Source organism: Ostrinia furnacalis, unplaced genomic scaffold (genome assembly GCF_004193835.3).
Source record: "Ostrinia furnacalis isolate ACB-3 unplaced genomic scaffold, ASM419383v2 OfSCF3631, whole genome shotgun sequence".
In the NCBI taxonomy this organism is placed as follows: Eukaryota; Metazoa; Arthropoda; class Insecta; order Lepidoptera; family Crambidae; genus Ostrinia; species Ostrinia furnacalis.
Window position 1 is genome coordinate 52354 of NW_021133870.1, and position 27337 is coordinate 79690.

The 27337-nt window shown below is 36.0% G+C and overlaps 1 protein-coding gene across 1 annotated transcript in view; it reads left to right on the forward strand.

Annotated features, from left to right (window-relative positions):
• LOC114358031 (TWiK family of potassium channels protein 9) overlaps window positions 1–27337 on the forward strand; it is a 109452-nt gene that overhangs the window by 47481 nt on the left and 34634 nt on the right. Inside the window, exon 2 of the mRNA XM_028311891.1 lies at window positions 10739–10769. The gene's annotated coding sequence lies outside the window, so the exon portion shown is untranslated. The remainder of the gene's footprint in view (window positions 1–10738; window positions 10770–27337) is intronic.

Here is a 27337-nt window from a genome sequence, read left to right on the forward strand (position 1 = left end):
TGATCGCTCCCCACAGCCGATCTGTATGAACTGCTAGGGAGCGGAGCGGTTCCTCCGGACCGCATTACTCTAAAACGCTCCCTAGAAGTTCATACAGATTGGCCGTGCGGAGCGGGTCCGCATCGGACGGTCCGCGTGACACTAAAACCAGCCTTACTTATCCGAATATGTACAACTAGCTTTCCGCCCGCGGCTTCGCCCGCGTTGAATTTTGTCTGTCACAGAAAAACTTTATCGCGCGCGTCCCTGTTTCAAAAACCGGGATAAAAACTATCCTATGTTCTTTCCCGGGACTCAAACTATCTCTATGCCAAATTTCATCAAAATCGGTTGCGAGGTTTAAGCGGGAAAGCGTAACAGACAGACAGACAGACAGAGTTACTTTCGCATTTATAATATTAGTTGGGATACAAACTATTTTATTAGAAAATGTACCCCAAGAACTAATGGCACTTACTAAGGGAATTTATTTCAATGAAGGTAAATTATTCTATTTCAAACTATTTATTGACAAATAAAACAGCCTACCATAAGCTCCTACCCAGTTACCGATCCACAGGAACGAACCAGAAATGGAATTTTATTATTCCTAGACTAGAAAGGACCACGCAGACGTTAAAAATGAGGTCTTCCTTGAAAAGCACCCTTTTTTAAACACAAACTATTCTTCAAAGAACACCTTTTATGTTTAATGACCCTTGTGATGTTGATACATCTACCACTTACAGAACACTGAAATCTTTTCTCAAGCACACAAAAATTTTGCTGCCTAAACTCATTGACTTTTGTGATTTTCCGCGAAATCAAAGTATTTTTCCTGGAAAAAAAGTTCCCCGAGGTAAACTGGCTCTTCTTCTTTTGCTGTGTTGAGTGATCTAAGCACTTTGGATTACTGGAACAAGTAGGATGCGGTTTTAATATAAATGTTGACTATAACAGGTAAAAAACTTAGCATGTTCCTTTAACGTTTGACGTTGCATGCCAAAACTTGCACTTTACATGTTTTAACTGACAATTTTGGTGTTTCAAATAGTATTTTGTCAGTAATAAAACTTTACAAAAAGAGTGGAAGGTTTAGATTAGGTTAGCATTTCAGCAATTCCATTACATTAAAATACATGGATTTTTTCCAATTACTGCGATTTCAATTACCTTCATGTGTACTACCACCACTGAGATGGGCGTTGTTTTACAAAACCACAGCCTGTATAACGTTGCTTTCTAATTTCCCAGAAAAATATAAATAATTGCTAATTTATGTGTAATTAAGTATCACAATTTGTATACAAATCGGTGATTAATTAAATTAAAAACCTAATTTAATTTCTTAGGCTTAATCATTTCTACTCAATTCTCACCCCTAATGCATATAACCATGTTTATTATGTAGATATTATTATACCAAGAATAACCTTTATCCCCTTATTTATAAAAGTCATGCTGACTTTCGCCGCTGAGCATAAGAAAGGGAAAATAAGGCAGTTTTCCCTTTGACTTATTTATTGTGTTGACCGCCATTTATTGTTTCACATGATATGAAAATACTTTTTTGGATCCCTTTTCTTTGTCTTGAAAACCACTCATAATTATTAATGAAATGTTTCTAGGAAGATGACTTTTGGAGAATCCCACTAATATAATTTATGTTTGAATATGAAAGTTCGTGAGTTTTTATGTTTGTTTAGATACTTTACGAAAAACTATTGAACGGATTTTGACACTCCAAACAGTTTACAGTCTAGGCTTCATCGTAAAGAAAAAGTGTTATTTACATACTGGACCGTAAGCCAAAATTAATTTAATTATTAATTTGTTACAATACTTGACATTATCACATTGTCTGTATAGCAATGAATACTACAATTTAAAATGCCTATTCGATCAAAAATTTTTTCTATCAGACAAGAATCAGAATTACTTACTTTTTGTTGTACAGAATGTACTTATCTGGGGGCACGGCAGTGCCCCCACCAAGTCGAGCACGGCCGTACCATCCTTTTCTCGAAGCAATTCAGGCCATTTTCGACCGCCTGTAACTTCGTTCTGGATAAAACTAGAAGGCTGAATTTTCATGAGCTATGCAGGCATTGTAAAGACACGGTATATTTCAAATTTCATTCAATTTGAACCACTAGTTTAAGAATTATAACGGGTCAAAGTTACTTAATTTTGTCACTCACTGACTCNTTTATGTGGTACTTTGTGGTTGAGTGACAATCGTCCGTCATTATACTGAGGTGGTTACTGAGGTGGCCCAAGGCACAAGGGCTTAGCGCCAATAAGCAAGCAGAATGGTACATTGCCATGTTTGTTTAAATTACAAGCTTTGCTTAGTTTGGGACTAGAGGCGCTATGTAAAATAATTTACTACTTCTGACATCCCTGAACCCGACATCATAATTTTTACCTCTTTATTTTTTTTTTCAAATCGCAAGGTTGATTTTCTCTTAGTATACCGATCTCGACCGTGATCACAAAGTCCATAAAGTCATACAAAGAGACCATAAAGTCATCTGTCAACGGGTCGATTAGACACGATAAAAGCACTAAATGATATTTGTTTACTTTCAGTGCGACATCGGGTCGTAAGGACCTGATAAGTTTTTTTTCCAAATATTTACTGTGTTTGACGAAACAATTGCAAAACAATATTATTATGTATCTTTCGTACTACTGAAAAGACCGAATATATCCATCCCGCACCAACGCATCCAGCACCTAAGGTCAATTCGACCCGATAACGCAGTGTGAACGTGTTATGTATGCTTTTTTAATAAAAAATAAATCTTTGAACATCAAGTGCCTTTAAATAGTTTCCATCCTTTGACTACAACTTAATAAAAATAAGTACCACAACATAATTATTTTGAAGATTATTTGACATAGACAAAAAATAATTTATACAAATCGAATTANAATATTTGGGGGCACGGTAGTGCAACCGCCAAGTCGAGTAAAATTTTTCATTTTCGGTCCAGTTTTCTAGATACATAACTGCTGTCTACAAAATACAAAAAGAAATGAGATTTGGGGGCACGGTAGTGCAACCGCCAAATCGAGTAAAATTTTTCAATTTCGGTCCAGTTTTCTAGATACATAACTGCTGTCTACAAAATACAAAAAGAAATGAGATCCCATCAAAAACAATACTTGTCAAAAAAACATTGTCAAGTATTGTTTTTGATGGGATTAATATCTACTCGTAAGAGACTCCGTAGACTACAAACCTTTTATCGGCCAATACTTCGATCTCCTTCTTATAGCCGATATCAAATCGGTATGTGCGTACTTTCGTTCTTGTTCATACCAGAGTAAATACAAATGAGTAGGTACAAATCTTCATAGCAACACACCGAGCGCGGTTTGGAGCACAATTTGAACTGACAAAATTCAGCGCACCTCACCGCTAATCCACGCTAAATTTTGTCAGTGTGTGTGCGTATCCGCATACGTATTGGCGCGCTCACATACAAACCGCGCTCGGGTGTTTCTATGAAGATGACCTACTCATTTGTATTTACTCTGTTCATACTGATTAATAAATCCACAAAACTATCGGCCCAACAAATATTTTTCTACGTAAACTACACTAAGGACTACACCAAGTCAAAGTGACTAATTTGTCGGTACTTCTCTCCGCGACACCCCATTTGGGCAGAAGCCGGCCAAGCAATAAAAATGATGCGGTTCTAATTCCATGGCAAATTAAAGCGGAATACCACTTAAAACGTTATTTACTTGAAAATACATCATAGGGAATTCAGCCAGTTCACTTCGTCCTATTTGAAAAAAAATTTGAAGTTGGATAGCACATTTATCGATTAGGCTATTTAACATAGCTTAATAGTCGTTTCCCATTCCTATTGATGCTCCATCAATGAAAAATATTACGAAAACGGTAATGACATTTCCATACTAAACGTCACTGTAAAACACTTTTCAACGAGCGTGTAATTTTTATTAGTGAGGGGGTATTTAGTAGGTAACCTTAGTCAGGATTGGATTTCAAATCTCTATGTCTGAACCAAGTTATACACCCTTTATGATGGATTGTTAATTGTCAAAAAAGTTTTTTAGACAGCGCATGCTGTTCTCGAAGAACACTGGCTGTTTTATTTCGGCTGTAATTTAAAGTCTGTTCAGACAAAGGGTGTTATTAACTGCCACAGGCTAAGGAAAGGGTACGCGAATTTTATTAGCTATAAAATTAATTTGAACCCCCAGTTCCATTGAGTTATCGTAAGAAAACAGATAATTTAAGCCAAACGCTTGGGTTTATTTTAAGTGGGATCTAAGGAAATTGAGGGTACTCCCAAAGGAATATTCCATTTGTGGATATTATAGTGCTATGGACTCGTCATTCGATATTCAACTTTGTCGTTAATATTAATTATCAAACTGTAATGATTTGCTAAGGCTTAAAAATATTATGTTACGGTAAATGTGATACATTGAAAATTATTAATAACACGGTTATTATGAACACAGTCTTTATAATTGTAAAATATTTTATACGAAAGCGTAGCAAACTATTTTTGTTAACATCCCAAAGTTCTCAAAACTATTTCAGTAGATTGGCGGTGTCATAACAATTCGCTGAAGTTCTGACCGACGGAACAAATTACCAACTTACATGGTGACATAGATCAAACTTGGAGTGTAACTGTTTTGTGTAGGTACACATACACGTAGTTAACTCACAGATTTTGAAGTAAAGAATCATTGGCAGGTAGTAACTTCGATATCCTCCTATGTTCTTCTGGGTCCAATGACAGTTAACTTTCCCTCAGTACAAACTTGACCTTCACTGGTTGGGTTTTTTATTAGCGGTTAAGCTGTAGATCCTTGCTACACAGGAATTGCAGCGGTGGGAACGAGAGTTAGGAATAGTCCCGTGGCAGGTAATAGTATGTTCTGACACTTTCTTCATCAGCACGATCATAGATAAGTTAAAATTATTTCGTACGGAAGCGTAGGAAACTATTTTTGTCAAAGTCAAAGTAAGTCAAAGTATTTATTTGCAAAGAATAGGTACAATGGTTTAGGTGTTAAAAGCATCCTATGTTAGCATCCTATCTCAGTAGATTGGTGTCATAACAATCCGCTGAAGTTCTGACCGACGGAACAAATTACCAACTTACATGTGACATAGATCAAACTCGGCGCCGGGTGTAAGTAATCAGAACTGTCGCTGAGTTGCGGCTAAATCAGTTAAATTAGTTACGTCTATTTCTTTACAGAACGTTATACTGGTGTAGTGTTCGGTGAACGTAATAACTTGTAAGTGTGATCTTATTAAAATCTGGAAGTTGCAATAATTATGTAAGTAATATGGATTAGGGATAAAAATGCAGTGCTTATGATAAAATTTTTGAACTTGCTTGATTCGAATTTATTTGGAACGCTATCCTGTGAATTGTGCGCACATCTTTCCATTTTATCTAGTTTCCTATAGTATACAATAGTGTACAATTATTTATACCTAATCAGAACTCCTAGCGAGAATCTACAGTTTGTCTTCAACCATCTAGTTAATCTATTGTAAGGTGCTATGACGTATTTTAAAATCCCTTACCGTATCATAACGGCTACTGCCTAGGCCCGAAATAGTAGAATAGCCAAGAACTAGCAGTCGTGCTCATTTGTGTCCCTTAAATTCTTGGAGCTTAAAATATTTTTTATGATAGATGGATTTCACTTGAACCTCACCTTCAGATGCCTAAAAAATTTGTCTTCCGAACGTCACGACCGTGTGTCCCCAGGAATAACAGGCAAGGTAATCTGACAGCGATACGAGTAAACTAAATTAAGGTTGTGTAACATACTAACAAAGGGTATCTGTTTAATTAAGTTAAGATCCCGCCTGGATCACGATACAATCAAATTAGTGCCGATAGTGGTTTGCGACAATTGACTTTGTTGTGACTTCTAGATTATCCTAGGAAAGTGTATAGCTAAATCTTAATTACATTAATTTCAACTATCGTCACTAATAATATTAGGTTAGTAGGTCTTATAATATATACAGGGAGGAATTTTGTAATGCCACCTGGAGGGAAAGTACTCTTAATACTGCATATTATACGAGTAGAAAATTTTACTGAAAGAAAACATTCCTTTATTTTTGAAAAGAAAGAGAACTGCTTTCATAGATTTTTGGAACCTAACGATCGATGCAATAAAATACAGGTGTAATTTTTAACAGATTTAAGTAAGTTCGATTCCCGGGTGGGGCCAGCAAATTTTTGGAAATCTTTGAATGCAGTTCTATTTCTTTAAAAAAATAAAGGAATGTTTTCTTTGAGAAAAATTTTCTATCTACAATATTAAGAGTACTTTTCCACCAGGCGGCATTACAAAATTCCACCCTGTATACAGGATTATTATTTATAGATCGTTTCATCTACTAATGTTTGAGTGTTAGGTATCGGTACATGCTAAATCATCCATAAGTGCACACGCACATTACAATAATGACGTTTGGACTGCTTGGATCTAACTACCCGCACCCCGACCTTCCCTTGACCAAAAATTGGTGGGGCGCGTCTTCGTGAATGTAACAATCTATACTTTGAATGATGGTATGTCTGTTAAAGATACTTCTTGCAAAACAGTAGCAAAACTAAATGACGTCATTACTAGCGTCGTGTCACGAAGTATCTGCTTCTTTTTCGTTGACAAATAGAAAACAAACGCTTCTAAAATCACGAAAAGGGACAGTCTATAAAGTAAAAGTTAAATTATTTCTCGGAAACTCAATGAAACCAATTCCAAGTGGGATTATTTATTTGGATACTTAATACAGGGTGGATTTCCAATTATGCTCGGCCTTAACTCGTTTCCAGTTGGTGTTCCCGTATTTTGAGAGGTCTAATTTTTAGTCCTCAATTAGTTTTTAACTAACTTACAAAAGGATTTTGAATATTTTTTGTGTATTTTTAATTAATAGAGATTTCCAAGTATTCTAACAATATTCCGTTGAGGGTAAAAATTGTGTGATTAGAGTTAAAGTTAATTCAGCAATGATTACATGTTAACTTATTTGTATGAAGTACAGAGTTAACGGATACTATAAAGACTCTACTATTTACAAGTTAAGTTAATTTTACGTTTTTTTACTAATAAATCAATATTTAATAATTAATATTACATAATATACAAATCTATTTTGTACACGTTAAACTAATTGCTATATAGACACGTACGTTTTTTATTTACCTTTCTTTACCAAAAACCAAACCTCTAAAACGATTTTCAGGGCCGCTTTTTGTGGATTTTCATCGGAACCTTAATTTTCTTTTCACGGGAAACGGTGGATTTCCCTAAGCCAGGGGGCCTATTCTGTAAAAGACTTTGACGAATTGGACTTTACCTATCTCTTTCACCCAGTTCCAGGAGTGAGAGAGACAGAAAGTTTATTTTGCGGAATAGGCGCCCTGTCTAGTTTTGGAGCGAGCTTTGTTGAAGCTTTTCAATAAATATTCCGCCATGTTGTTTTAGGTGGAAAGGTTAAAAGTTTTTTCTAGTTGTGTAAATACCTTTAGTTTGTATGTGGAATGTGAATCTATCCCGTATTTTTCTACGTTTTGATTTTTTTACGTAACTAATGTTACGAACAGTAGGCACTTAACAAAGGTAAGCAAATAGAAGTAGGTAAATATAACAAATTAAGCGGTGTTTATCTAACAAAGAGAGTTTTGTCAGTGGCGTAGGTACTTCATTTGTTTTAATCAAATTATTTAATTAAAATTATGTTAAAAAGACATGAATGATGTCGTCCACCTTTGGACAAAAGCCTTCCTCAAGGTTTTCAAAAACCTGTCTTGATACTCGTACCTTCATAGATTCTTCAGAAAAATGTTAAGTATTTACAGACAGAAAACGGACAATAACAGACAGTGAAAAATACTTACCCCCTTACTAATAAAACTTACACGCTCGTTGAACAGTGTTTTAAAGTGCCGTTTAGTATGGAAATGTCATTTTAATACAGTGGTCAACAACTGTGTAACTTTTTATTAGTAAGGGGGTTATTTACTAAGCATATAAAACCCGTCTGACCAGCGCTGCAGCGTGGGAAGTGTAGACCAAATCCTCCATTTGCCTCTAATAAATAGGAGAGGGTCGTGTCCCTGCAGTGAAGACTAAACGACATGGTCATGAAGTATATACCTACTGTAAGTCATTAGTATTAACCTAAGTTTTTAAGAGATATTAAATCATCATCATCAAAATAAAGTAAAAAATAAAATCATCATTTCAGCCATAGGACGTCCACTGCTGAACATAGGCATCCCCCAATGATTTCCGCAATGGCTGGTTATGAAATAAAGAACTTTTATAAGGGTTCCGGGTTTTCCTTTTGAGTTACGGTACCCTAAAAACCAGCAGAGCGGCTGGATCTGAAAACCAACGGTATTAGCCTGCATTTTAATGGGGCTCTGCAGTGTTAATTCAGGCGGAGTCGAGCGGAGTCGTGCCTTAATCTGACCTCTACTGGCATGGGATTAAATAATCGTATGCTATGCAATACTGTGCATGGCAGGTACAGTATTGATGGCGTTTTTGGTTGCAATGTAGACCCTATGACAGGGTTAGGAAGGTGCCACAGTGTGACTTGCTGTGCTTGATTTGATGTCGTCTGTGCTGATTATACAATAAGTAATTTCAATAATTTACTTCTTCGTCTTTATTGACTCACTTTACAGTGTAATCACGTTATTTTGGTCCAGTAAAATTTAATTTACGGACTAGCACCTGTTAGTTTTGCAAATTAACATTAAATTAACATACGTATACATAAACGTCCATGACCTTTATTGTTAAAAATTGCCGTGGTGAGATTTGAACAAGCTACCACAGCGAGCGAAGCCATCCTGTACAGTCAGCGTCAAATAGTTCGTGACACCCTAAATGTCCAAAAAGATGACAACACAAGCTCATTCCAATGAGGGCTATCGTTTTAGCGCTCACCAGTTAGCGCCACTGTAGAGTAAGGTCCTGTTACTTGCTAGTAGCGAAGACAGTGGCACCAACTGGTGAGCGCTAAAGTGGTAGGAGGACTATCGCATTTGCACTCATCAAGATGGCGCCACTGTAGAGTAAGGTCCTGTCAATCGCCAGGGGTGCCAACTGTTAAGTATAAAAATGATAGTCCTCATTGTAACAAAGACGTGTTGCGAACTTTTTGGGTACTTTGAGTGTCACGCTAACCACTTTTTCTGACAGTCGTCAGATATTTAACTTGGCCCTATCAATATCACTTCCTTTTCAATTTAACAAAAATGGTGGACACCACTCACGTTTTTACGGCAGCAAAAATGATTATATACCCACCGGATTTTCTTCAAATAACATAAGGATTTTATGTCCCCTTAAATTTTAGAGTCCATTCGAAGCTCGGGAGATATTTAGAAGATTTGTGACTGAAAAAGATGGTTCAATCAGAGGTCTTGGACAAAATCCAAGAAATTTAGTTAAAATGTTTGATCGCAAAATCAGTTTTGTGACCATGTGCTTCTTAATGTTTTTTTTTCTGCTGAAATCTGAATTGTATTAAATTTTAAAAGAGAAAAATCCACACTTTATCTTCAAATGTAGTTATAACAACACGTGCGTTTTTTGCAATAAAAAGATAGAGTCTTTTAATTTTCAAACTAACGAAGAAGAAATGTATGAAAATTTTAGTTTTTGAACGTTTCCCGCTAGGGGCGCTGTACAATCCGTCATACACTTAATGTCATTTTTTGACGCGCTCACCAGTGAGCGCTCACCAGTTGCGCTCACGTTAATTTTCAAACTAACGAAGAAGAAATGTATGAAAATTTTAGTTTTTGAACGTTTCCCGCTAGGGGCGCTGTACAAATCCGTCATACATTTAATGTCATTTTTTGACGCGCTCACTGGTGAGCGCGTTTGATGTAAACTCGAGGCCCTCAGTTCTCCATAAGGTACAGTTGATAGCATCTCAGACTTATTAGTTCTTTCGTTTGGGCCAAAATATGACGTCCACTTGCACATATTACAAATTACTTAAGGTGCAGCAGTGTTTTACTTGATGTGACGTCACTTAGATACTGTGGTAGATGGTAACTAAGATCTTTACCATACAAATAAAGACCTTAAATATCCCACACAGTGCGCAAATAATTGATTCGTAATCAATCTTCGTTTTCAATTTCGCATCACTCAAACTGACAATGATAATTCATTTTTGATTTCGTCATTAAATTAAAAACGCGTTTGCGGCGTGTCTCGTAATTTCAGGCCACCCTATAAATGAAATTGTTTTAAATGCATTAAACGTAAACATTGGGTTTCCCATTTGGAGGTTTTTAAAGTATCTTACTTTCGCTTTTATTTGTTCAAATATTTAACAATAAATAAATATTATTGTTTAAAATTTTCGACAACTGCCTGTATAATAAAAGCCATGCAGACATCGAATTTAAAAATACTTTTTATAATATTTTATTTTTATTTTTACAAAAAGACCGATGCAATTAGGTAAGTTCGTACGGAGTTTCTTAAAAAGAATACTGACTGCCTCGAGTCGACACGGTTACGATCCGTTCTCGAGTTGATAAGTGTGCTTCGTCCTTTAATTGCCTTTGACTGTACAAATCGGTATATTTTAGGCAACCTTAGTAAGGAGCGACCTAAAACAACATTTCTTCTGTTTAATTGTAAATTGTAACAGATATTTTGTGATTCTAATTCAATGTTATTTTTGTTACAGGTCAACCAACTGAGAACTCCGACTGAAATAAGTAAGTATTCACTTACTAAAGAATCATACGTAGGAAATATTTGAATTTTTGTATGTTTGTAACAAAACTAAAAAAGTACTAGAGCGATTTCAAAAACCATTTCACCATTAGAATTCCACATTATTAATAAGTAATATAGACTGAAATTCACACGGATGAAGCCGCGGGAAAAAACTATATCTCACTAGCGGCCGCCCGCGACTTCGTACGCGTGGATCCCGTTATACCCCCTTTTCCCGAATTTCCTTTGCTATAAACCTCACGGAGCCCGAGACCTTTCCAACGAATGCAAAACCGTGGAAATCGGTTCGTGCGTTCTGGAGTTATAGCGTCAGGGAGGAAAACCCGACTTATTTTTATATAGTAGATAATGAAAATAATAGTTACGCTGCTATATTTTAGCAATGTTCTAGATCCTTCTCTTAGGCATAGGATTTTCTCAAATTTAGGTATGCTTGAAGATACTAATTAGATTATACGAGATAGGCATTAAGTTTAATGTAATTTATTTATTTATTTATTTATTTATTATTAGGCATACACAACAAGTAACAATCACAATAATAAATAATAATTAAAACTATTGGACCGAATGGAATCGCCTTTGTTCTAGATTTCATTGTTGTCAGTTCTCTATTAATATAACTGGGATATACTAATAATAATAGGGTGTTTTCTATGTATAATAAGTATGTATTCACAAAAAAAGGTATTTAAGTATTTTTATATCCGTTGTCTACTCAGATCATAGAATGATCTGAGGTTGTCTAGCACCCATAGTACAAGCTTTGCTTAGTTTGGGACAAGAAGCGCAGTGTAAAATGTCCAAGCATATTTATTTATTTAATACATGAGTATATAGAATACTGCCAGTAGTCCCATCGTCTTATTGTATGCTACCATGGTTCTAAAATTACTTTATTTGAATTGAGTTCAGCAAACATGAAATATTTTTACATACATACTTACATAAACTGCTCGTTGAGTTAAACGGGACTATTCCCACCTCTCGTTCCCACCACTGCAACTCCTGTGTAGCCAGGATCTACAGCTTGACCGCCACAAAAACCCAACCAATGAAGGTCAAGTTTGTCCCGGGGGAAAGTTAAACTGTCATTGGACCCGCAACGAAATTAATCAGAAGAACATAGGAGGAGTTCGAAATTAAGGTTCGACTTCCCTCCATCTCGCTCGTTGAGTTAGAAGTTATTAGTTAGCAAAACGTGGTATCGATATTTGCCGTGTATAATCAAGTGTAGGCACTTGAAATTCAACTGATATTTTGAAACCAATCATGGCCGATATTTTTTATAAGAACCGTGATGTAATTTTATATTTTGTATCGTAGATAAATCAGAAAGACATATTAATTAGGCTATTATTTAATTTGGTTATAATAAATCCACACAGGCGAAGCCGCAGGAAAATGCTAGTTTTAAATAAAGGTTTAAACATAATATTTAACTCTGATCCACTTTCCATGTCCTACAAAAACACCTGTTTATGTATAACACCTTAAAATTCGGGCCGAGTGCTTAAAGCGCTGAAGAGGCAAAAAGTTCTAAGATGTTCGGTGCAAAAGCCAAGCTTTGGAGCACTTTCTAAAGTTTGTCACTCATTTGAATAACAAGGGAAACCTTTTTTCGTGCCCTCCCCCACGCTGTTTAGACTTAAGCCCACTATACACTTAATCGCCGAAGATTGATACTGATTGATTGAGTATTTTCGTAATTTTAGATGAGTTTCCTAATACTTTCCGAATTTATTGGAATTGATGTTGTAAGAGGCGGCTAAGGGAAAAATGCAAACATCAGTGTGCCTACCATGAGTTTACGTTAGGTGTGCTCGCTAGCGACTGCGTAAAAAAATGACATTAATTGTATGACATATTGTGCAGCGCCCCTAGCGGCTACTTTCAAGAAACAAAATCTTCATAGAAATTTTTGACGTACTCGCTAGCGAGCACACCTAACGTAAACTCATGGTAGGTACACAGGCCTCACCAACCCGTCTGGCCAGTATGAACAAGAGAAATAATAATTATTTTATGTTGTTATAAATACATTTCAGGATTGACCATTTAAACTTGGCGCCCATTTAGATCTCACTTCTTTTGTCGTTGAAGTCAACAAATATTATAATATTGACTTTCACATTTATGTTTTTGATGGGATACATATTTCGATTCGAATTTTTTAATGAATTGTATGTTTTGAATGATAACTAATTACCTAGTAGATATAATTGTCAATAAGCAGTTAGAAATAGTTAATTAATTATTGTTTACCAAACTACCTCCCATATACATCTGCATGTGTATGCGCTTTCTGAATCGAGCATTCCGTATTCACTCCGTGCGTCGAGGGGTAATTGATTCACTACTGTGTGAGCTTAATCAAATATTGCGGGACTAATATTGCATTATAACAATATGTACTGATTAATATTGTGTTTGTTTTAGGTACAGAATAACCTGTATGATAGTTTATTTAGAACCTTAATAAGCGAGAAATGACAGTAAAACGTGTATTTTCTTTTTTTTTCCTATTTTTATTTTTTTTTATTTTTGATAACATTTATTGACGTTATTGATTTCAAAAACCATCGCCGTTTTCCAAACTGAATTTTTTTTTTGTCAAAATTCGAGTGTAAAGGTGCCTTAAATGTCACCCTGAGCCAAATTTGCAAATTGTGGCCTCAATGTTTGCCAATGATGTTTATTCGATTATGTGCTGTATTGGTTTAGTCCACCATAGCCCGTGAACTTCGAAACGATCCGTTTTTCCGACGTTTGCGATTTCTCGGGAAAGATCTGACATTTAAAATTGAGACCACATAAAACGTTTTTTGAGTTATTTACGGTCGCTTTTTCCTCTTAGTATTTCTTTTTTGTTATTGGTTTGTATTTTTTTTTTTTACCTTTTTATCGACTACAAGCTTTTTGAGATTTGCGGTACAATCTACGCATCAAATACTTTGTGAAAATATTTAAGTTTGAAAAAGTCCGTCTTGATCGAAGTTGATATCCAATTATATAGGATTTTTTTTTATTTATATCAACCGGCAGAAAAGGGTAACTGAGTTTGTTACGACGCTTCTTCTCAGCACTCGGCAAAATGTTGGTCTCGAAGCGCTGGTATGGTAAAAAGATTATGAGACATGTAGAGGCTCCTTAAGAGCAATATTTGACGATTTGTAAGTACTATTTAAATAGTCTAAACAAATAAATAAACTTTGACTTTGAGTATACATTTATAAGTTTATAACGTTGGTAATGAATAGACTTATTGTGGGTTAAAGTTGCGTAAAAATACTAAAGACGTGCGCACATCTTACTGTATATCTTTGTTGCATAATCGCCTCTATTACAACGTACACAAGACCATGTACAAGCTTGACGTGCTGTCTGTACACCCAAACCTAATTCAGCCGTAACCTGCAAGTCCGAATTTGTAATTTCGTCGTCAAAGGGCTAGCCGCCGGCAAATTGGTACAGTTTGCAGACCAATTAAATGGTCAGTTTTGACCCTGAATCGCCCCGGGCGAAGCGAAATTCGACAATATACCTATTCATGGTTCTGACTGTATAAATACTGAAAATTGAATAGCGATTTATACTAATGGCTTTTTAGTTTGGTTCTGAGTCTAGACCTAACATAGAAGCTAGCTTTGACGTCAGCTTTTAGAATAACAAGAGCTTACTTCTACTCATGCCCTTCTTCTTTTATTGACTGGTTTAATATTACTGAGGTAACGAGCTTGGTGTCATATTTGGTATACCTAAATGAATTAATTAATAGACATTTTACACACATGTAAATATTTGTATGGTGTGTACTTTTGTATCACAACAAATAATTTTTTGTGGTTTTAAAATCATTCTCCTTTATGACGACAATAAAACCATTATTATGGGATACTTATTTATTTACTTCATGAGACTATAATATCAGAATTCACGCAATATTAAAAAATTATTAGAACTTTAATTCACTAACTTTTCTTCATAATAAATTGGCCTATTTATTAAAGAATAGCACTATAACTTGGTTTAGTGTTTAACTCAGTGCTCAGGTATGGGGGCAGCATGAGAGAGGTAACATTGACATATGATGACGTGTTCTGTCACGTACAAATCTGAAAGAAATCTGAAGTCTCGTTGACGTTTGACCTCCCGTGACGCTCCATACCTCATTCACTGACTGAGTTAAGTGCTAAATCTATAAATATACATTCTAGAATACCTACGACGAGTTCTGCGAGAACTAGCAAGTGCAATATCGTCTTACAGAGAAAATAATTCCCGTTTTGTTCCCGAGAACACTCAATACGACACTCCCATCTCAAAGGGAGATTTATTCCCGAAGCGTTTTTACTATTCCTGAAGGCGATATTGTTATTTCTGTAAGACTATAAGAATTCTTTAAGTAAGTAATTGTCCTAGGTTACGTAGGAGTTTTATGTTTCTGGTTGTTATCGAATGTATGGTTACCTTAACAACAATAAATATTTCTCAAACGTGAATTCTAAAGATCTAATAATGCTAATTAAAAGTTAGTCCCTGTAGAATAACTACAGTGTGTACATCATTTGTAAATATAAATCTGTAAGACAACTTAAACTTTTTAAATCATTACCATACTGTTTCAAGTTTCAGGAATAAGACATGCATACTAAACAATAGATACGGGTTTCTCTTCTCTCAGGCACCAGTCTCTCGCACAAGGTGCCACAAATAATTTTATTTCGTAAAACTGTAATTTTTGTTTTTATATCCGAGAGAAATAAATGTGTTTTTAGTATTATTTTTATAAAAACATAATCAATGCAGCTAGTAGACAGGCAAACAATATCTCTAAAAAATAGGGCTAATAAATTCCGAGACTTATCGTATGCTAGGTATCTGTCCCGGGAAGTTAAGACTTCCCAAACCCGATAATATATTCTGACACAAGGTTCGTGACGTCATTAGCTACAATACACACACATATTCGCAATAAAGAACTGACAATCGCAAACACAAACTGTAACATAACGTTATCAACCACGTTTATTATACCCCTTATTAACAACTCGGGGGGTTGAGGACAAATTCAATTGTTCCAGCCACGAGTACCTTTTCAAGTTTTCCAATTAAGCAAACTTGTGTACGTGTTGTGAGAGCAAGATTTAACTTGTAAGGTTCCCGAGATAATACCGGGAACATCTGGGCCCGTTAACAACTTTCATATTAAAGCAGCATGCAGTGGAGTGAGTTTTGGAAAAAGTTTTGTTACTTGTATTTTACATTGGTGATCAAAGTTTGGGTCTAATGACGTAAGTCTGCGGGTCTTGTGATACTTTAAGTCAAATGTATTTAGGCTAAAGAATTCACTGACGATCAGATTAAGGGCTAGCATTTTACCGTCGAAAGATAGTAGGTAATGACCGTATTTACAAAAAATACTATACCTAGAGGTCTCACAGTGCCCGTGGACGCACATGGTGACATACAAACCTGTGATTGGTTCGTGCGAGCTCTATTCAACGCTGTGCGTTCAATTTGCTGCTTCATTTATGCAAGCATCGTTTGTATATGACCATCATAATCATTGGCCATCACCATCATTGGCATATGACCATCAATGGGCGTATATGACCATCATTGGTCTACCATTAATGAACCACTAGTCCTGCACTGCCCGCAACCAGAAATGCTTCCAGCGAACTTCATCAGATCGTCAGTCCACTGACTTTTCAGTCGTGGTAATCCTTGGGTAAGGTGAGGCCTTTGTCCAACAGTAAGAATCTTTTACTTGAAACGAGAATGGGTTTCTCTTTAGATTTTTATTTTTGTTTACCAAATGACAATATTTTTACAAGCTCCGTCAGACAAAAAAAATCATTAAAGATTTCACTTTTAAAAGCATTATCTTCTTCCTTATTAGTCTCTACGACTCGTATACGTAAAACAAAATATCCAGAAAATAATGGATATTTTTCAGTCGCATACATCCTTTCATTTTAGTAAGTCGATCGTCTTTCGCATTAGATTATTGAATAACCAACAAAGCACGAGGAAAATGCTATAAAAATGATAAATGAACCTTCCAGTATGTGAAATTAGGCATTATGTTGTGGAGATTAAGCCACAAATTATTACGCGCTGTAAAAAACTGCCTCAAAAGGTTACATAAAAAGTTAATCTGACCGAGCTTGTAAAAATCTTATTACGTCACAAGCTAGTAAAAGTTAAGAGCAGCAAGAGTAATGACTGTTTTGGTGGTAACTTAAAAAGTGGCCATGAGTGGTTTGGTTTAAGGGATAAAATTGTAAGTAAACTTACAACATTTACACAGACATATTTTTTTAAAATTTTGATCAACAGCTAAATGTTTTAAATTGAAAACGAGGAGTTGAATATTTACCAAAATAAGTAATGTAAGCCTTCTTTTCAAAGACTTAAATTATTTTAATATACAACTTTTGTTATTTTAAGATTCTATGTTTATATTCTATTTAAAAAAAATGCCTTGAATTTATTTAGAAGTAGGGCATATTTTTATTTTTAACCTATAATTATAAATAATACATTGTTCATAAGTAATCAAAAATATTTATCAGCACCAAGTAACGCAGCATTCATTCACTCACTTAAAACAGTTCGAGACAAAATCAGCTACATTGTACATATTTCCTTTTTAATCTTACTGTTAACCTATCTCAAAAAGTCTGAGATAATATCGCAAATCTTAACCAATGCTAGGCTAACGACCCGCCCTTATGTAATTAGGGAGACCGACCTAAAATGGGCTAACAGCCCAATATTTCACGGCCGCTGATTATGAAACGGTGGCAAAATGAGACATTTTATTTTCCATTCCCAAGACCCTCGGTGTTTTCCCGCCCACTAGTGCTGTTTAGATGAGATTCGGATATAGATAAGTTTGAATCTTCTCCCCTTACGATTAGGGTCAATTGTTATAAGCTGTTTCGGATGTTGTGCGTAGTTTTTGAGAGGGTTATCCGTACGTTTCTGTCTGTGATAAAATCAGTTATGAAAAAAGTAGCAGTAAAATAGAGTAAAGAGGTTGTAACTGCAGTAAAGTAGATTATATTGCGAAGATAAGAAGGCGTAGGAAATGCTGTGGATGTTGGGTCTTGTGAATGCTTGGTTTAACTATAAGTATTATAGGTAACACTGGGTGACTATTTGAATAGCTAAGTTAGTAAAATGAAAGAATTGTTTATGATCGCGTCACATATTATACTACCTTTTTCCATAAGTTTAGATCTGAAATACTAAGTGGCTCGTGCATTAAGTGTTACTTTCTAATATTTATTTTGCATAACAACCATAAAATAGTAATACGACAAAAATTATACTTAGTATTATTACCTGCGGTATTACTACAATAGGTTAGTATTCGCCCAGAGATAGAGGTATATTTTTTCAGATATCCGATATCCCTTTGATTACTACGGATATCCGTGACCTGCCTACGCGTCAGCCAAAGCAAAACTTTGCGCATAATTTTATTTTTCAACTCATCGTCCGAGTCCGAACTTCCTGATTTCTTCCCCACCGTTCAATAGTTTTTTTTCCATAACTCGGTCGAGTCCAATAAACAAAATACTATATAGAAGACGGCAGAAGTTTAAGCAGAGTTCGCGAAGTAGATGGGGGTTGGCAATTTATTTCGTATTATTGAAGTTTGAACGAAATGCCTTATGTATTGAGGTTGATCTGTATTGCGTCTCAACAAATGGGCAATCGTATTCTAACTTTTCCCGTTTCGTATTTATATTTTTGTCAGCTACTATGCCGCCGAAAATTGTATGTCGATCGTCCATTCAAGGTTCGTTCATTACAATTTTGGCATACATTGTCACATTTTTATTCTTCCTACATCAATTTTGATTGCTTGAGGCCTGCTGCTTCTTTCTTATGTTATTTGCCTAAATAAAAAGGTCAATTTGTCACTCAAACCAAAACATGAATGTTACACTTTGTAACTTAATCACTGGAAGTTCAATTTGATCTAGAATTTCATCCTCCTTTACGACAAAAGTTAATTCAAAAATCAAAGAAATCAATGGATATTGAACAAAACTTAGAATCGGATAACTCATCGATCTAAATTTTCAATTCTAGAAATTCCACATACAGTAGAAGATTTTTCGTTGTCTTCCGGATCATTGTCGTCGAATTTTCTTCTTTACAGTTTCGTGATAAGGTTTAAAGTTGTTTGTAAACTGTGGTAGAGTGAATATCTATAATAAGATTGATGTAGAGATTCCAAATGGATCATTATCTGGAGCGATGGCGTCGATTGAACGTAATGGATGGCGATCCGCTTACTCGATTTGGAGTATATCAAGATCTCTATAGACTGGATCTAATTAAACTGGAGAATATTGCTGCTGGTCACAACGTATTGCAGTACATTAATAACATTATTGTCAAGTCAATATAATCGACTTTGGAATGGGAAGATTACTTACAGACTCCCCACAGACTAAAGACTTTTAGTCGGACGATAATCAAACCCGATACTAATTTATAATTAGATAGGTATTATACAGGACGGCCCAGAAAGAAAAGCACTTTTGAAAATTCAATGAAAAAAAATCTGTGTAATTTTAAAGAACTTTATTTATTACAATTTAAAGAAAATTTAATGCTATTTATTTTTAAATTTACCTTTAAATTACATCGTCCATGAGACTTGGCGCTTACAACATTCNAGTATTTCTCTTCGACAAATACTTTAACACATTGTGAACCACTTTTCTTTCACGACTATAAAAAGGTTTTAGCAATTTAATTCACAAAATTAATTACGCACATCCCAACTAATATTATAAATGCGAAAGTAACTCTGTCTGTCTGTCTGTCTGTCTGTCTGTTACGCTTTCCCGCTTAAACCTCGCAACCGATTTTGATGAAATTTGGCATAGAGATAGTTTGAGTCCCGGGAAAGAACATAGGATAGTTTTTATCCCGGTTTTTGAAACAGGGACGCGCGCGATAAAGTTTTTCTGTGACAGACAAAATTCCACGCGGGCGAAGCCGCGGGCGGAAAGCTAGTTTAAAATAAAGTTTGTTTACACTTTGACAGCAATAGACTGACATGCAAGGTGACATTTCAATGAAGTTTTCAGTTACTGTTGCCATTAAAAGAAATTAGTACCATTAGTTTTCCGCAACATGGCGAGGGTTTTTATGTTCCTGGTCAGGCTATAGATATTTTTTTTCAAGGAAAACAATTCAAGGAAACGAAAACTGTACCTACATTTTTATAGAACTTTAACTATTGCAATTTAAAAAAAAAATTATGCAATTTATTTTTAAATTTACCTTTATAGTTCCAAAATACTGGACTGTCCTGTCGATGACATTGACAGTGGGGCGCCACCGTCAATACCGGATCGCTGGTTCAGATTTTTGCCATGTTGGAAACCATATAGTTGAACGATGGTAGCGCCCCCCTGTCATTGAGTTTGGCGGGACAGTTCAGCGTGGGTCATCTATATTAAATTACATCGCCCAGGAGATTTTTTCAAAAAATCAAAATCAAAAAATATTTATTCAGTTTAGACCACAAGTGGCACTTATGAACGTCAATAGAAAATAATAAAAAAAGAAAAGGTAGCCCTTATGTCTCCTTANAAATTACATCGTCCATGAGACTTGGCGCTTACAACATTCGACCAACACACATCAAAATCTTGAAGAGCGTTCGTTAGAGTTACCTCGAAATGAATTCTGTGATGATGATAATGATCCTGTACCATGTGCGCACTTTTTTATACATTATTTGTTGATCTTTGTTCCATATTTGTTCATACTGATTAACAGCCCGACCCAACTATCGGCCGACAAAAATCTGTGGTCTGTGATAAGGCTTATGCACCAGAGAGCAAAGATGGTTTTACCAAAAATATAATAACGTTCAGTATTATGTACCCATTTGTGTGGCTTTTTGTGCTTGTGTTAATAAATAGTGTTTTGAACGAAGAAGTATCTGTTGAAGCCACGGGCGAAAAAGGTAGGTAGTAAATATTTTTCTTCAGTCGGTAGCAAATGTCTGTTATTTTTAAAAGGGANCAACATAATTATTTTGAAGATTATTTGACATAGACAAAAAATAATTTATACAAATCGAATTATTTAAAAAAGTATCACAATATTGAATATTTGATGCTCATTTCTTTTATTTTTGAGGACCAACAAGTAACGATCAGATATAATTTTTACATCTCAATAATTTTTTGCGTAGTTCAAAAGAGATTAAAATATCGATCGATTTCATTTATTTCATGTCTCAAAGAAAGAGGATCAATCATTAAAATAGATGACCATTTAGATTTTTTTATTTGCCGTTTTTGCTAATTTAAAAAGATCATTTAAATACATGCCTTTTTAAAACCAAGTATAACTCAATACTCAATTAGTAAAATACATGAAAAGAAGTCGAAATAAAGTGTGTTTGCTTGAGGGATAGAATAATCTTTCCCAATGGAAAGGTCAAACAATCCCAAGTGATATTTTTAGATTAAATGTCAGCGTTGATTGATTTGCTCTCGGTGAAAGACTCTTAAAGGAAAGCTAGAATGTTAAGATAAATATTGTTTCAAAACAGCTCTCAGGAGGCCATCTTGAAGTGATACAGCTCCAATTTCCACTCGAAATTCCTCAATATTTCAAACCCTATTTTCAACCCTGCTTAGGTCAATGACGCGTGATGTGAGAAAGTACGTCTTCAGGACGCGTATTTTTTATTCAGTTAATAGAAACAAGCGTGGGTAAGACATTAATTAGTAAAACCTAAACGCAATCTACACACGATGCAATTATAGGGTAAACAGGACTATTCCCACCTCTCGTTCCCTCCGCTGCAACTCCTGTGTAGCCAGGATCTACAGTTTGACCGCCAATAAAAACCCAATCGGTGAAGGTCAAGTTCCCGGGGGAAAGATAACTGTCATTGGACCCGCAACGAAATTAATCAGAAGAACTTATGAGACTTATAGGGCAGTTAAGTACCATCCTAGACAGCATCTCACTTAGCATCAGGTTCAATTGTGGTAGCTCTACATGCCTTGTTCTGCATAAAAAATGAGTATCATCAAGATGTAGAAATAAAATTAGAACCAACTTAGATCTGAAATATGGGACAAATAGGAAAAAGATTAAAAATAATCAATACAAATCTAAATATCCTATGCCCTTGAGATGAACTTGGAATTTATTTTATTGTTTGAAAAAAAATTACATGATTTAAAATCTAGCTTTGCGCTTTCCCTCAACTACGTCTTGGTTGATTAGATTTTTATTTGATTAGGTCTTGAAGCAATTGAGTCGTGAATCAGTATCAGAGTTTTGGTAAGATCTAATCAATTATTTCTAAGCCAACAAAGGTCTGAACATAGTTTTTAGATAAAACTTGTTGGACTGTTCTTTATTTTTACAAGTTTCATGAAAGTTGCGAGTAACATTTAAAAGTTTAAGGTTTTCTTTTTATCCTCTAAAGTCTAATTTATTAAAAACATCGTCGTCGACACTCAACAAAAGTTTTGTTGTGATCTTCACTTGTTTTCGCTAGCTTTATTTTTTTTGTTTTCTTTTACGTGACTACTTTGTGGCAGTTAAGAAGGCATATGAAATTTTTAAAAGTATGAAAGGTTAGAAATTAATATTTTGAAATTTTATTACGTTTTACCTGAGTCATTTTCTCAATTCAATCGCATCTTTGACTCGTATTCATCTGTTTTTATCTTCTTTTTTTCATTCACATATTTTTGCTGTCTGAATCCAACCCTAAAATAGCATTCATCGAATGCGATTCCCCTGGGAGCTTGTTAGCCGTTCAAATAAATTCTTGCCCTGGCTCGCGGATGAATTCATAGGGTTGATTTACGTTGCCCGAGAGCAGGGGTATTTTCGTAACTATTTTAATCGGTATTACGTGGTGTTAACGCGTTAAAAATATACCAATCCTCCCAATCTCATGCAAAAAGATATTTATGTTAAACTTGGGAAAATCTTAGGCTGAGTTGCACCACCTAACTTTGACCGTAACTATAACGACAACCGGTGTATTTTATATGGAATTTGACAGTTTTTTGACGTTTGTCAAAGTTAAAGTAAAATGGTGCAACCCAGCCTAAAAGAGCCTTGAACCGATGCAACTTTTTGACACAATGAAAGTGACTTCCGCCCGTACTCACAAACATTACTATGAGGTCTCACAGTGCGCGTGGACGCACAGGGTGACACATGAACCAATCACAGAGCTCTATTCAACGCTGTGTGTTCGATTTGCTGCTTCACTTAAGCAAGCACCGTTTGTGAATACGGGCGTTAAAAGCTATAAAGATATAGGTAAGCAATATCTAAGTGCACTACTAATGGTAATAAGACAAGTATTTAAATACAGTGCAATAAGAGTCACGTTACAAAACGTGTTCCCAAAAACATTTCGTACACCAAATAAATGATTGTGACACGAAACGGCGTTACTCTACAAGCGTAGGTAAAAGACCTATCATCAATTTTCCAAGGAAACATCGTAAGAAATAAGTGCCGTATACATACAAAGTTTCTTTATGAAACACTCTGAATGTCGATTTTAGGGAAATGGGGACATTGGGATACAAAATCTTGTGCTATCTGATTTTGAAAGGTATAACTTTTAAGGCAGCATTTACTTTAGTTTTTTCTTTTGAGTTTTGGTAGCTAGTGGGTTTTTAGACGGACTTAAAAAGGGACGAGGATGTTCGTATGAACTTTTATCTTTATTTATACAACACTAGCGGCCGCCCATGACTTCGTACGCGTAGACCCCGTTATACCCCTCAGGGGTTGAATTTTGCAAAATCCCGTCTCCTGCACACGACGCGCCTTTGCACTATTCATACGCACCGAGTAAAACCGCCGCCGCGCCGCTGCCGCGCCGCCACTGCGCCATCAAAGCATAATTTCGCCCGCGGCGCGGCAGCGGTGTTCACGCGGCGCGTATAAACAGTGAAAAGGCGCGGCTGTGGCGCGGTAGCGGCGTCGTGTGCAGGAGCGCTTAGTAAGCAACTACGAGTACGTTCTAAAAGGAATCCCCATGCAGAGACTCTAGCACTTGCAGTTTCTGAGATTTCGTGATGGGTGAGTGAGTCAGTGACCTTTCGCTTTTATTGATAGAAGTACATAATCTAAGGATCAATTTAAAAGACTAATAATTTTTACTGTACTGCAGTAAGCATTGACTTTGCCCTCGTGAATGAGTCTATCACAGAAAGTAGTGATTTATTTATATTATTCAGGTGTACTTTAATATCTATCAGAACGGAATCGGTTTCATACCTCATCATCATTTCAGCCTTAGGCCTCCCTCAATGATTCCCACAATGGCTGGTTTGTGGCGGCCTGCATCCAGTGCCTTCCCTACCTTTCCAACTTGTGGGTGGACGACGTCCTACGCTGCGCTTTCCGGTGCGTGGCCTCTAGTCCAGAACCAAAGTTTAGCCTTTCATACCTAAGGTAGGTAAATAAACTAGAGAGTGTTGTGCCGTGGTAGTGATAGGGATAGCTTCTGACGTGTCGCGTTTTAACGTGTCACGACACATCAGTAGGCCTAAGATGCGCGCCGTGATAACTTTTATCGACGTCAAAATGTATGGGGAAAATCGATAAAATGGCGTGATCTTAGGCTTACAGGTCATAAAAATATAAATCCACCCTTAATCTATTTGTTATAGGTGCGATTTTGCTATAAAAATCCTGACGACCTTACAAAAATGTGACCTTTTCACTAATGACACAATTTTCCGAATTGAGTTACTCATTTATTGAAAGGTCCGAATTTGTATTTGACACCCTGTATAGTTCAACGAACAACTTTTACGGTTCCTTACCTTTATAGATGGATCAAAATGCTTATTGGACCATGTTAATTAAACCTTTTTAGATGTGATCAAAGAACCTTTCCGTCATGTCACTTTCTTCGGCAGAATGTCAGTTTGTTAATTTAAGGCGAGAGAAGGTCAAAGATAGTCAGGAAAATGAAACACAGAAGTGACTTCCGAAATATATTTTCAAATTACACGAGTCTCATGTTTGTGACAGTCGCAAAATGTCCTAAGTATGATTCCCCATTGATAAAGTCCGTTCCTTGTGACAGTAGGCGAGGCACATAGCTCGCAGAGCTGATGACCGCTGGAGCAGAGTCGGTTCCCCACTATGTGGACCGACGATCTGCTAAAGGTCGCGAGAGGTGCTTCGATGCGGGCAGCGCAGGGCAGATTAAGATGCCAAGTTTGAAGTACCGTCGTAAGTGCGTCTGTGCTTACCAAATTGAACTAAAAGATGTCTTTTAAAGCTTATAACAAGTTATTCTTTGTAATAACTAAAGATAAGTTGTGTTTGTTTTCATATTTATTTTGCAATATCCTTATCTTTTATTATTTTACTAGCTGTGTCCGCGACTTAGTACGCGTGAAAACCCGTTTTTGCAACATTTTTCATTGTTGCTCTGCTCCTATTGATCGTAGCGTGATATCGTATAGACTATAGCCTTCCTCGATAAATGGGCTATCTAACACTGAAAGATTTTTTCAAATCGGACCGGAGATTAGTGCGTTCAAGTAAACAAACAAACAAACAAACTCTTCAGCTTTATAATATTAGTATAGATAAATCTTTTTGAATACTCTCGTAAGTTTTGTTTGTATTTTTTATTTCAAGTAGATCTCAACTTGTCTTCACTTTGATCCTTACTTAGCGTTAAATGTTACCTTTTTCTAGTCTGTTTATACAAATCCCCTTTTTGTCTAGCTTTTATTTTATCAGGGATCTACTCCTAGAACAGTTTTTTAGGTATTTGGTTACTTTTCGGACTTATAATAAGTGTATAAAGAAACATTTATTGCGTTATGAAATAATAAAAGAGTTAAGTGTGACTCGCTTTTTTGTTTATGACAATCGAACGTGGAATACTTACGCCTGTATTCACAAACGATGCTTGCTTAAGTGAAGCAGCAAATCGAACGCACAGCGTTGAATAGAGCTTTGTGATTGGTTCGTGTATGACCCTGTGTATCCACGCGCACTGTGAGACCTCACAGTAATGTTTGTGAATACGGACGTAAGCCTATTTCTGTGCTGAAACCTGTACGTGACAAGGAAAGGTAAAGTGGCTATTACAATCATTCACTTATGAAATGGTATATCCCTGACCCTGAAAATCCGGATAGGACGTCCCGGATTTGTGTCACGCGATATTTCAGGTTCTCGCCCGTCAGTCTGACGGACGGGAGTGCTGACGGATGACAAATCGGTGGCGTTTGGTAAGCAGTCGCTGTGGGGAGAATTATACGGAAGAAATAGAAGCGAGAATTGTCAAAAGATACTAAGTACTTCTCTGATTTAAAGAGCAGGTTTGTTAGGCCCCGTTTCCACCGAAGCGGGGCAGAGAAGTGTGTTGAATAACCAGATTGTATTATTTCGTCTCCGCTCCGCACACCTCTGCTATTCTATAGAAAAAAATAACATTCTGACACTTCTCTGCTCCACCATGGTGGAAACTGGGCCTTATTTATACATAACTAGCTTTCCGCCCGCGGCTTCGCCCGCGTGGAATTTTGTCTGTCACAGAAAAACTTTATCGCGCGCGTCCCTGTTTCAAAAGCCGGGATAAAAACTATCCTATGTTCTTTCCCGGGACTCAAACTATCTCTATGCCAAATTTCATCAAAATCGGTTGCGAGGTTTAAGCGGGAAAGCGTAACAGACAGACAGACAGACAGACAGACAGACAGACAGAGTTACTTTCGCATTTATAATATTATATATTAGTTGGGATTTAAACCACTGAAGCATAATTCGTGGCAAATTGTAATATACTAAAAAACCTAACCTAAACTTATTTATCTATGTTTCTAGCAAACAAAGCATAATCCGTAATTAATTAAGTTGACTTTCCATAGAATAAATCTGTAGACAATTTCACACAGCGCCAGCTAGCCCCAAATTAAGCAAATTATCTAAGCTTATGTGATGTGTGGCAGCTTAACGGATATACTACTTAATTTCTTATAATATAATATAATTTTTAAATACACATATAATATACGTATTTAATCCGTAATTAATTAAGTTGGCTTATAAATAAGAGCGAAAGAAGGTATAATGTGGTGTTTTATTGCCACCTTTTAATACGCTTACAATACAAAACCCTAAATTGCAAATACAGCTGGAAAAGTTGATTTCTATTTAAATCACAATAATTGGAAGACTTTGTAAATTCTTTGTAATACGAGTACCAATTTATTGCTCAGTCATAAGTACCGTCATTAGAAACGTCATGGAAACCCATAAGAAAACGGTTGAAGCCAATTGAGACGTTAACGAGCCAATTAGATGGCTAGTAAATACATAAATTTGATGTTATTTTTAATTAGATGAAGTTTTCTTAGGTAGGTTCGTTCATCCCTTTCAGCCAAATGACGTCCACTGCTGGACAAAGGCCTCCATAACGACCTGCGCTGCCCGCATTCAGGTTTTTCCTGCAACCTTCATCTGCCTGCCTGCCCAC